Below are 12600 nucleotides of genomic sequence, written 5' to 3'. Positions count from 1 at the left end.
AGGGAGGCTTCTCTAAGGAGAGATATCTACCTCATAAAGAATACCATGTTCACTGCAAGAAACAGAGAGCAAAGGGCAGACACTTCCCGTGGATCCACTCTGATATTTACCAGGCTGGAGGAGAGGGCACAGGGCTACTGTTCTGCAGACAGCTTTGGGGACTTTTGCACCTCAGCCCACTTCACTGAGCATGACCCTGTGAAAAGCCAGACCTGCCTGCGTGGGATTTTACCTGGACAGATCTGTGCTGCTGTGCACAAGTCTTCCTGCGCAGGATGGGCCTGTGACCACACTGGCTCCTGGACATCTGGCCTGGCTTCCCTGAGGCGCTGATTCTCAGCCAGACTGACCCCCACCCATGACTCACAAGCCGTGGAGCTGTGACCAGCCGGTGGGCTGGTCCTCTTCCAGACTTAAAAGTAGAACAAAACAGCAGGGAGGCTCTTAGTGACTTGAAAACACACAGGGTATACTGGGCTGCTGCAGGCCACCACACCCATCTGACTTGCTAATGACTCTCTGCTTCCTTTGGCCACGCCCACACCGCTCCCTCTCCCTGCTCTCATCAGCATCTCTGCTCTCCACTTGTGGCTCAGAAAGCATGAGGTTGTCTTTGAGGGGTTTCTATTGAATTGGTCTTTCTGAAGTGACAGAATATTAAGTTCCTAAATGTGCCACCAGGGGGCGCACTCATCATGTCTCACAAAGGACAAGACAGAGTAAGGAGTAAATGACTGAGGCCGTGCACCCACCTGATCCTGTGAATAGCTCCAGGATCCCCTTTCCTCAGAGCAAGGTTCTTATGGCAGAGTTGACTCCTCTTTGGTGGTGGCAGCAGCAGCAGAGATTTTGGAGCAGTTCATAACTGTCTTCCTCCTGCCCTTGCAGTGGTACTGCAAGGTATGAGGGGAAGCCTGGCCTGCATCCTGAGGCTGGCCATCAGAAATGGGCTTTTCCTGAATGACAGCAACTTTCCGATGGACAGCCTCTTCCTGTTTGATGGCCTCTTCCTAGGTGAGGTTCTTTTCCTCCAGGACGGTCTCTTTCTGCAAGGTGTCCCCAGAGGAGGAGCTGTGACGGTTACATTCTTGGGAGACTTCAGGGTTCCAGAGCGCTGCTCTTGGGGTCGGCAGGAGGACATATTCCTGTCAGGCTTATATGTGTTGACTCTCATGGTCCTGACAATGCTGGGGCTCGGGGCGCCTGGGAAAGTCTGTGAGGAATTGGTAAACGTGCCTCACTGTCCTGATCAGGGGCTGTCTCGTGATCCGGTGGATGGTTGGCCTCCTGGTGGGACTGATCATCAGCAGTTCGATGATGACATTGAAAATATCTATGGAAACACGAGGGAATGCTGAGGTTGCTGTGAGGATCTGCCGCCTCACATCCACAAAAGACCTGCCTTGAAAAGGTAAGCTCCCAGACACCGTGAGGAACAGGAGGACCCCTAAACTCCAGGTATCCATGGGGAGGCCCTCATAGTTACTGCTTGTGTGAGTTCTGGGGCACAGAAGGGCAGTGTGCCACAGAAACCGGCCAGCTTCTGCTAGCCTAGGAATCAGTATAGCAGCCAGGCCAAAATCACAGCTTGGCATTCCACTGCAGTCGATCAAAATGTTGCTGGTCTTTGTGTCTCTAAGGACAGTGTGATGGCCATGGCAGTACTGCACAACATGTGCTATCTGGGCAAAGTCCTTCGAGCCTCACTTTCCTCTGAAGACCCCCTTCTCTGATGCGGTCTAGTAGCTCTCCCTCTGAGGCATACTCCATTACAAGGTAAGTGGTCTCTCTTCTCTGGAGCACATGAAATAGCTTGATAATGTTAGGATGGCTAAGGGATTTCATAATCCTGGCTTCCCTGCACATGACTGAGGCATACTTCTTGGTGTTTTGGAGAATTTTTACAGCCACAGAGGTTAATGTGCGGATATGGAAGACCAGTTTCACCACTGAAAGGATTCCAGGGTGGTCAGCACATCACAGTTAGTGGTGAAGTTCTCCTAAGTAGAGTGGCAGGCCTTCAGATCCTGCTGCGTCTTCAGGGCCTTCGTGACTTGGCTAGAACCAAACTGGCAATGAGAAATTAAAAAGAAAACAAAACTTAAAATCAGGCCCAAGGGAATGCTTACAGCTACAAATTATTACCTCAAAAGATGAGAAAAAGCTCAGAAATATGTCATAGAACCTAGTCAGGAACTTAGAATGCTTGGGAAGAGAAGAACAAAACACCTTCTAAGGCAGTAGACACACACTGTGACATAGATCAGGTCGACAGGGACCAACTGCAAACTGAAAGAACAAACAAAGGACCACAGACAGGAAGAGCTGTGCACTGGAAAGGACAACCGTCCTCTCCCCTGATCTCAGCACACACTGTGAGCCAAGGCACCAAGAAAATCAGGTTCAAGAGGAGTGGCTAAGACAACAGACACTGCACAACCCACGGTGTCCTGGCCGGGGAGCTGGCTCTGGAGTTCAGAATGTCAGCTGATCCTGCAGAGGACCTGACTTTGGCTCTCAGGACCCAGGTCAGGTGACCCACTGTGGCCTTAAGTTCAGCATTAGGAGATCCCACAGCTCTGGCCTCTAAGGGCACAGTGCACTCACGGGCACTGCATGTCACTTGAAATACTGATACAAATCTTTCTATATAGTTATTTATGACCTTTGAAGGCCAGAAGAGGTCATCAGTTTCTCTGGAAGTGGAACTACAGGGAGTTGTAGTGAGAGTTTTGGTTTGTTCAAAACCCAGATATGAGCCAGGCAGTGGTGATAGCACATGCCTTTGATCCCAGAACTTGGGAGGCAGAGGCAGGTAGATTTCTGAATTCGTGGCCAGCCTGGTCTACAGAGTGAGTTCCAGGACAGCCAGGGCTACACAGAGACCCTGTCTCAAACAAACAAACAAACAAACAAACAAACAAACAAACAAACCAAAACCACATATGATATGTGAACATGTTGTGGCTTTTATTCCAGGTGTGTGACAAGCAGCTCCTAATCTACTGTAGCTCCATTTCTGGAAAATCTGATTCCTTCTTCTGACTTCTACAGCAGGGACCAAGGAGGTGCTGCTCAGACACACATGGAGGCAAAATACTCACACACATAAATGAACACATAAAATATTCTAACTTATCAAATGTAACGAAATAATAAAAAGTGAAATGTAAGATAAAAAAGAACAGGGAAAAATAAACACATATATCAAGCCAATAAATACACAAACCATAACCAAAAAAAGACTCAAAGAACATGTTGAGTACCCAAAGTACAGAGAAACTATTTCAGGGTCTAAAGCTCCTGAAGTCCAAGCATAATCTCTAAGCAGCATCAAACTCCAGTTGCTTTCCAACCAACCTACAGCTTCTGTCCTGTGACAACAGGAGGCAGCTTCAGCAGAGCTGTAAGTGGACAGGGGTCTATCATTCCCTGCAATGGGTCCTTGAGAGACCAGAGCAAGAAATGGACCAATGATGTCTAGGCACAGCCCACTGGGTTCCTCACATTCTGTCTCGAAGGACAGGGAGTCTGATCTTGCTCAGTGGGGCAGTAGGCGTGGTTGCACTCAAATGTCTGTCTCCATTGTTGCCGAGTGACACACTCCTTCCTGCTAGGCCCACTGCCCAAGGTTCATAATTTGCCCCAAACCACACAAGCAGGTAGAAACGAGGTTCAAACGCTTGACACTCTGGGGAACTTTTGACACCCTGATTTTAATGAGGACACTTTCCTTGTTAATAAGGAATCCTAGGAATGATGATGGGCTCCAGAACTTCAGTCCTCCTCAGTTATGGACTCTGGTATTCGTTGGCTACTATATGAACAGTGTTCAGCTTTTCACTTAGACCCCAGCCTTTATGACAACTTTGTAATAACTACACTGAAAGGATTCAATTATTATTTTTTGTAAACACACATTGATGGGTGCTAAAGGATGATAGTCATTCACTACATTGGTAATTGGGACAAAATACCGTTTTCCATGGTGCCCAGGGTTTGAGACAAACACCTGCGGGGCTTAGGGGAAGATGACACCATTCATCCCATCTTCCCCATTATGCCTGAGACTTCTCACCAAAGCCCAGGATCCAGAGACACTAACAATTCCCTTCTGTTTTTCCAAAGGGACAGGAGTTTGTAAGGGAATGCTGTGAAGTGCTAGGCAGACCATTCCAGCACTAGATACTCTTTGTTCCTCAACATGTTCTTTGAGTTCTTTGGCCGGCAGAACTCAAGAGCACAGTTTCCTTTGCCCCTACCTCCTGTGCCTGATCAAACACTAGCTTTTGTACCACATTTGCCCTCCTTAAGACTGAAGATCCCACACGCAATGACAGCTGCAGACAGAGGACCCAAGTAGGTGGAGGGACAAGCTGTGGTGTGTCCCAGCACAGAAACTTCTTCAAGGAAGTACAAATCTGGCTGTTCTTAGACTTATATTTATTCTGGTCTTGAATTCTATTCAGTTGCCCACATCCATAATTAGAATCACCAGAATGGGATCTGAGCATTGCCTTTGGCCTTGCATGGAGTCATGACATCTGAAATGCCAGGAAGACCCTCAGATAACCAGGTAGGAGGAAACTTTCTGCTAAAGCACAGAGACACATTGGTGCCCTTCCTCAAGAGACTGTCCAATACTGCCTGTCAGTCCTGTAAACAGATGGACTCAATGTGACGTTGCTTCTGCTTGGAAAGGGAAACACTGAGGGACTTGGAAGGGGCAGGCATGAGGAGGTGTGATCAGGGAGGGGAAAGTGATCAAAGTTCTTCATGTACATGCATAAAAGTATCCCTGTGAGAAGGAGCATGTTGTGTAGTTAATATAAACCAATGTTCCAAAATGGTGAAAGTAATACAGCCATGTAAAATAGAACATTTTAAAACAAAGTAAAAAAAAAACTAATGAACAAAGACAATAAAAATTCTCCCAATCCCATTTCAAAGCAAGGAAGGATAGGAAGGGAGAGATTAAAGCCAGAACACGGAAAGCTCTTAAATGAAGCATAGGGATGTAGAAGAAACTCACTCTATTCATATTCAACAATTCATGAAGATTTCAAGTACAGCAGCTCCGGTCTGGAAATCCCAATGCTCGTCAACCAACTGACATCAACTGACAGCAACTGCACTCACTCTAAGGACAGGAGGAGCCTCAGCAATGCTCTAAGTGGGCAGGTCAATGACCTCACAATGTTTCCTTTTGAGATCAGAGCTGAAATGGACCAATGATGGCAGGGAACAACACATGGGTTTCCTTTACATTCTGTCCTCATGATAGGACAGGCTGGTCAGTGGGGCATTGGGGTCCTGAGGAAGATGGTTAAACCCAGTTAGCAGTCCCTAGATCCCCTATGATGAACTTCTATCTGCCTGGCTACATTTCCCAGATTTTCTCAACTATGCCAAACAGGGCCACATGCTAGGGACCAATGTTCAAACACATGATCCTTTCTTGGATAGCTGATGTCCAAACCCAAATAAAGACCCTTTCTACTATAATAATACTAGGTGGAATCATTTGATTTACAACAGGCTGCAGACACTAGCCTTCACTGAGAATGAACACTGTATTGGTGTGCTTTCTCTTGCTGGGATTCAAAACACCACAAACAAATGCAACTTGGGAAAGAAAGGGTTTGTTTGGCTTTCACTTCCCAATCATAGCCTACCATGAGCGGAAGTCAGGGCAGGAACTCAACACATGACTCTAGAGGCAAGGACCAAGGCAGATTCCATGTAATAACACTGCTTCCTGGCTTGCTTTCCATGACTGTGCCTACATATAAATACATATATACAGCCTTGACTCGTACCCAGGGACATAAATTTAACATGATGCTCCCTCATAGATTTACCTACAAGCCAATTAAGTTCCTTCTTCTTCCCCAGACTTTTATATCTTGTGTCAAATTCACAAAAATCCAATTGGCACACTCTAACATTCATGTATTAGTGGATGAATAGCTGGTTCACTTTTCACTTGGCCATAGACTTTCTGTAATATGTGTTGGTTTATAGAACCTCCCTCATACATACCCAAGAAAACCAGTCCCCCCCTTTTTAGATTCAGAGTAATAAGAATAAAATGGTAGCTTCTGACTGACACTGGGATGCTGTGACACAATGCTCTGTTTCCAGGACTCCAGGGTAAGTGACTACATCTATGGGGCGCAGAGGAAGAGACTTTCTCACATCTTCTCCAGAAATCATTCATCCAGTTTCCCACCAGACAGAGAGTTGGAGCCCAGAAAGCAGCATGTTTGTATGTTCAAAACAATAGAGAAGAATAAATTGATCAATGGCCATGGTGGAATCCTCACCAATGAGGGAGCACACATCATATCAATGAAACCTGATGCTCCAGGCAACATTTTGGGAAACTAGAGTGAAAACTCTCAGACGAAACCACAACCAAAAGAGGTGAGAATGTAAATGAAGATTATTGTACACTTCCTGGCTCAGGCAATTCCCAAATGTCTTATCTGGACATATTTGCACAACTTTAGCTCCCCTGCCCCCCCCCCCTTTTTTTGATTTGAACTCTATTGTGTGTTTTCAGTCCCCCTGGATTTTAAATCCTGGTACTCTCAGTCTTCCAAGCCCTTAAGATCCTCATGGTGCTGCTTCAAAATTGCCATCCATTGCCATCAGCATCAATGCCATCTCCCACTACTCAAACTTTCAGTGTTGTCATGTCTGCCTCCACTCCCTCACAGCCGTGCCTACCTTCTAATGTTTCTAAGGCCTGTTAGGTGTGGCCATCTTAGGACCTGATGACCAAAGGGTAAGATCAGCTGCCCATTCCCAGCTCTGAGGCAGCTCTAGAGGATGACCTCTGACTCTTGTCAGTGCTTTGACCCTGCTTATCTGTCAGGGAGATCTGTCAGGTAAACACCATGCCAGCATGGATGGCTCTGCTGAGCCCTTCTAGTCTTGGAACAAGGCTGCCTTGATCTCAAGGCAGGCCTGACTTGCAGCAAAACCTGGCCACCTTCAAGCAGGACCAGAAAGGGTTAATCTTAAAAAGCCTTGACAGCAATCTGTTCAGAGCGGTAGCACCACTGTGGAGAATTAGACCTTCTAGAAGCACTGGTCTTTACATTGGTTTACAACAGGTTTCTGTTACTATTATAAATACCACAAACCAAAACTAACTCAGAAGGAAAAGGTTCCTTTCCACCTACATTTTACCACCTGTAAAAAACAAAGCCACAGCACAAACCTGGAGGCAGGAACTGGAGCAGAGACCACAGGTGAAGGCTGCTCTCCTCTCCGGCTTGCTGCCTCTGGCATTCTACCTTCCTTCTACAAGGGACCCCCTGCCCAGGGACCACATTACCCACAGGAATGAGACAAAACCATCCTAGACCAATTAGCAGTTAAGAAAGTTCCATATAGCATGCCTCCAGGCCACTCTGGGACTGGCAAACTTTTGATTCTGGTTTCCCAGGTGTGGCTCTGAAATAACTGAGGCTACTATGACAATGTTTGATTAGTTTTGAAACATTTTCTCTTGTACCCCATGCTGGCCACAAATTCAGTATTTAACCGTTGTTTTATAAACAACAGTTTCCTGATAGACCTTATTAACATTTTAAAACAAAACCCTAAACATTCACTTTTACAAAATGAAGACTGAGGACCTACATGCTGTGGTGAAAGCATGTAGCTCAGATAGGCAGAGAAATCACCCAGCTGATCTTCTTCCTCATCCTGGGTTCCAGAAGGGAAAATTCAGTTCCCTCTCCACTCAACTGAAAAACCCTTCCAACTGAATCCCCCTCCTTTCTACTTCCTGGGTGTCTCTCTATCCACCCTCCTGACTTCCTCTCATTCTCTATGGTTTTTTTCCTAGGTTCACCCCCTGTCAACCGGTGGCTTTCTCCACAGCTTGATCTATGGTTGACTTTATTTAATATTGTTTACAAGGAACTGAAAACTTTTTGATTAAAGCTGTATGCAAGTACTTAGAACACAACTAGAAACAGGTTTGTTCAGTACTTAATCTCACTGTGTGTTCAAATATCGAGCAACACTCTTGGATTAAAGGTGTGTGCTAGGGCTGAGTCTCACCACAACCAGAGATAGGTTTTTCCAGTATACAGTCTCACAGTGTAATCAAATATCTTGCAGCTTCTGATCTTCCAGCCTCTGCTCTTCAAAGGTTGGTGTTACAGACATGTGCCACCAAGTTTCGCTTAGAAAATTTCATCCATCTTTACAGATACATATTTTCATATTATTCCAAAAGTGGGGTGCACCAGAGTATAATGAACTTTCCCTATTTTAAATTTTTACTTTTATTTATATACCTATTTATTTTTGCAGTGGTGGAATCATAGGGTCAGGGCTTTGCACATAACTGGAAGGAAAGTAAGTAGTGTGAAATGTCGCTACCTCTTTCTTCCTTTCTCCTCCTTAATCAACCCTTGGGTTTGTTTTGTTGTTGTTGTTTTGTTCTTTTGAGACAGTATCTCTGTAGTCCTAGAGCTGGAAACATATATCAGGTTTGCCTTCAACTCACTGAAATCCTCTTATCTCTGCTTGTAGAGTGCTGGTATTATAGGCATGTAGAAACACATTCAGCTAATCCTTGGTGTTTTGGTGTTTTTCTTTATTTTATTTTGGTGAGCCAAGATCTTACTAGACAGCGAGGCTGGTCTGGAATTTGATATGTAACTCAGGCTGGCCATTAATTTATGATCCTTCAGTTTCACTCTCAGTAACTCTTAGGTTTCAAATCCTCAAGCCGGGTGTGCTATATCTCTGCTTCTTTTTGCCGTGCTGATCTAGGTGCAGAACTCTCTGTTGTTCTCCAGTTCCATGCTCCTCGAAGTGACTGAACTTCTGAAATATAAGCTGTCCCCAATTAAGTGTTTTTCTTTATATGACTTGCCATGTTCATGGTATTGATATTTCTTCACAGTCATAGAACAATAATCTAGAGGCCAAGGCAGGAACTCAGGGAACCTGGAGGCAGTGGTCATGGAGGAATGCCTCTTATTGGCTTGCTTTCTTCGGCTTACTCAGCCAGCTTTCTTACAGAACCAAAGACCACTCGCTCAGAAGTGGCTCCACCCACAGTGGGTTGCATCCTCCCATGTCAATAGTGAAAATTGCTTCAGAGACTTACCCACAGGCCACTGTGATGGAGACAATTCTTCATTTGAGGTTTCCTCTTCTCATGGGACTCTAGTTATTATTAGGTTGACAAAGACTAACCAGAACACAGACTTTACATTTTGTCAATTCTCAACTATTATCCATTGAGCCTTTAAGTTTGATAGTGCCCATTGCTAAGTCAGCAGGTCTTGGGATTGTCTGTGTGTGAAAGCCAGGTGGAGATCTTTTTAAATACTTTAAAGGGCCTGGTGAGATGACTTATCAGCTAAGAGCATCGACTCCTCTTCTAGAGAGCCAAACCTCAATTTTCAGCACCCACAGCACAGCTCAGGGCTATCTGCAACTCCAGTTCCAGGGGATCAGACCTCTTTTACCTCCTTAGAAACCAGGTACATGTGGTACACATATATCATCCACACACAGGCAGAACCATCACACACATAAAAATAAGTCTAGTTTTCTTTTTTTATTGTTTTTCTTGTTTTGTTTTTGGATTTTTTTTTTTTTTTTTTTGAGACAGGGTTTCTCTGTGTAGCCCTGGCTTTCCTGAAATTCACTCTGTAGACCAGGCTGGCCTCGAACTCAGAAATTTGCCTGCCTCTGTCTCCCAGAGTGCTGGGATTACACCGTCTGGCTCAAGTCTATTCTTTTAAATAATGAAAGTAAGCTCCATTTATTTTCAATTTTTATTTATTGTATGTGAAGGAAAGGTCACCTGTTTGCTTCTCTGTGATTGTGGAGGTCAGAAAAGGGTGTGGAATCAATCCTCTGGAACTGGAGTTACAGCCACCATGTGGGTGCTGGGAATCAAACCAAAAGGACAGATCTTAACTGCTGAACTATCTCTGCAGTTCCAAAAATAAATGTTAAGAAACACTGCTTTCAACCATATGGTGGTAGAGGTGCATGGCTTTTATCCCAGCCCTCCTAAGGCAGAGGAAGGAAACTCCCTGAGTTTGAGGGCAATATGGTCCACAGAGTCCCAGGACAGCCAGAGTTACACAGACGTACCCTGACTCAAAGAACCAAAAGGAAAGAGTTCCTACATCTTATAGGTCTAGACTTCACAGCTGTATAAGACTGTGAGGGGTTTATTTTGAGGGGAAGCTCATGTAGCTCAGGTTGACCTGCAACTTAATATGTAGCCGGGACAGGTTAAATGATCTCACGGTGAATCCGATCCTCCTGCCTCAGCTTCCTAAGTACTGGAATTTCAAGCGTCATTACTAAGATCTACCATTTTGTTACATTGTTCAAAAGATATAAACAGGGCACTGGAGGGACAGGGTGAAAGAGTTAACTCAGAAACTTTAAAAAGGCCAGAGGCTGAACTGCATTCCTCAGACCGCAAGGGGGAGGGGGAGGCCGACCTAAGGGTGGGGACACATTCCGAAGGGCTGACCCTTGGCCACCTACCTCATCGCCTAACAACCAACTAGTTTAAACGTAGCACTGTTCTGTCAATCCCATTGTGCTTAGTGGCAGCGGCCCTGAGGAGGGTATAAAGGCCCACACAGCACAAGGCGAGAGGTAGTTCTCTCTTCATGCGCAGAGCGGCCCTAGCATGCTAGTTTATATTTTATTTTTATTTTTATTTTATTTTTTATAAAAATTCATCTTGCATTTTGCATCGATTTCCATCCCTGCGTGGTCCACTCAGGACTGGTAAGGTAAGACTGGTCGAGTCTTCTTCTTTCTTTTTTTCCCGAGACAGGGTTTCTCTGTGTAGCCCTGGCTGTCCTGGAACTCACTCTGTAGACCAGGCTGGCCTCGAACTCAGAAATCCACCTGCCTCTGCCTCCCAAGTGCTGGGATTAATGGCGTACGCCACCACCACCCGGCTGGTCGAGTCTTATAATGGGAGCAGTTTAAGAGCAACTGGCTGCTCTTCCAGGGGACTGGGGTTCAAGTCCCACTAGCCACATAGCAGCTCACGGCTGTATCTCCAGTCCTTGGGGAAGGCAAGGCCCTTCTCAGGCCTCCAGTGTGCATTGGACACATGTAGTGCAGAGACATACATGCAGGCAAATACCATACACATAAAAATAACAAACAAGTGAATAAATAAATAAATAAATATATCTTATTATATAAGAGAGAGAGAGAGAGAGAGAGAGACCCTTGGAGAGATTGCTCAGTGGTTAAGAGCACTGACTGCTCTTCCAGAGGTCCTGAGTTCAATTCCCAGCAACCATGTGGTGGCTCACAACCATCTGTAATGGGATCTGAGCCCCCTTCTGGTGTGTCTGAAGACAATGACAGTCTACTAACATACATAAAATAAATACAATCTTTTCAAAAAATTTTTTTCTTTCTTTCTTCTTTTGAGACAGGGCCTCTCTCTGTGTAGCCCTGACTGTCCTGGAACTTACTCTGTAGATCAGACTGGCCTCAAACTCAGAGAGTTCCCTGCCTGCCCCCTGCATTCCCAGTGCTGGAACTAACGGCTTCACTGCCGTCTGGCTAAGTTAGGGTTATTCTGTATAGCCAGGGATGTCCCAGAACTGGCTTTGTAAACCAGGCTGGCCTGGAACTCACAGAATTCAACTTGCATCTGTGCCCAGAATTCTAGGACTAACGGTAAACACTACTGCTAGCCACACCTAGCACTCTTAATGTGGGTTCTGGGCTTCAAACTCAGCAAAGCAAGCCTGTCACTGACTGGGCTATCTCTCCACCTCCACCCCACTTGATTTCTGTATTGTGTTTTGTCTTGAGACAGGGTCTCACATAGCTTAGCTGGCCTTGAACTCACCATATCTGTTGAAGGTCCTTCAACTACTTTTGTAAATAACAAAACTAATTGAAGAGACTAGTGATAACTAAGTAGTTTTAAACAAACAATTCTGCAGAAAGAGATTTCTGGCATAGAGAAAAGGCATGGATGGCCAAGGTGCTGATTTTGGCACAAGACAGTGACTTTTAAAAAAGCTATAGATAGACATTCTTGTTCTCTTCTCTTGACAGGCCCATGTGACTTGCGTCCCTCTAGGTCTCCTATCTCATTGACTAGGACACAAGCCTCATCCAATAACAAAAATTGGGTCATGAGTGTGGCCACTTCTGATCGCTGGCTTCCCTATCTGACACAACTAAGTGACTACTAGGCCTATCACTAGTACCTTTCTGAAACAACTGGGGGCTAGCCCCTAGTCTGCTTGCCTGCAATTCCGATGGACTCTAGCTCACCACCTACTTAAAAGGGACAAAACATTCTATGTCTTACATTCCTTATCTTCCTCCAACAGCTCCAGAGGTCTGGGAATTTTTCTTTAGAGTTTAAGATTATTGAGTAGTATCTGAGGTACATGACACAGGTTACAGGATAAGGTGGCTCTACACAGGGCCCAAGGATCAAGATGTGGTTTTACTTAAGATGGGTCTTGTTCCTGAGATTGTCGTGTTCTCAGCCTTTCTCTTCCCCTGTGTATCCACTTCATTGTCTCGTTCTGTCTGCCCAGAATTTCCTGG

At 45.3% G+C, this 12600-nt stretch overlaps 1 pseudogene; it reads right to left on the bottom strand.

The window, feature by feature from the left end:
- Positions 1-800: 800 nt before the first annotated feature.
- Positions 801-10550, bottom strand: LOC127666105 (sperm motility kinase X-like; annotated as a pseudogene).
- Between the last annotated feature and the right edge of the window lie 2050 nt (positions 10551-12600).

This window comes from Apodemus sylvaticus, chromosome 1 (assembly GCF_947179515.1).
Source record: "Apodemus sylvaticus chromosome 1, mApoSyl1.1, whole genome shotgun sequence".
NCBI lineage: Eukaryota > Metazoa > Chordata > Mammalia > Rodentia > Muridae > Apodemus > Apodemus sylvaticus.
The sequence above is the reverse complement of the archived record's forward strand: the minus strand, read 5'-3'. Positions and strand labels throughout refer to the sequence as shown.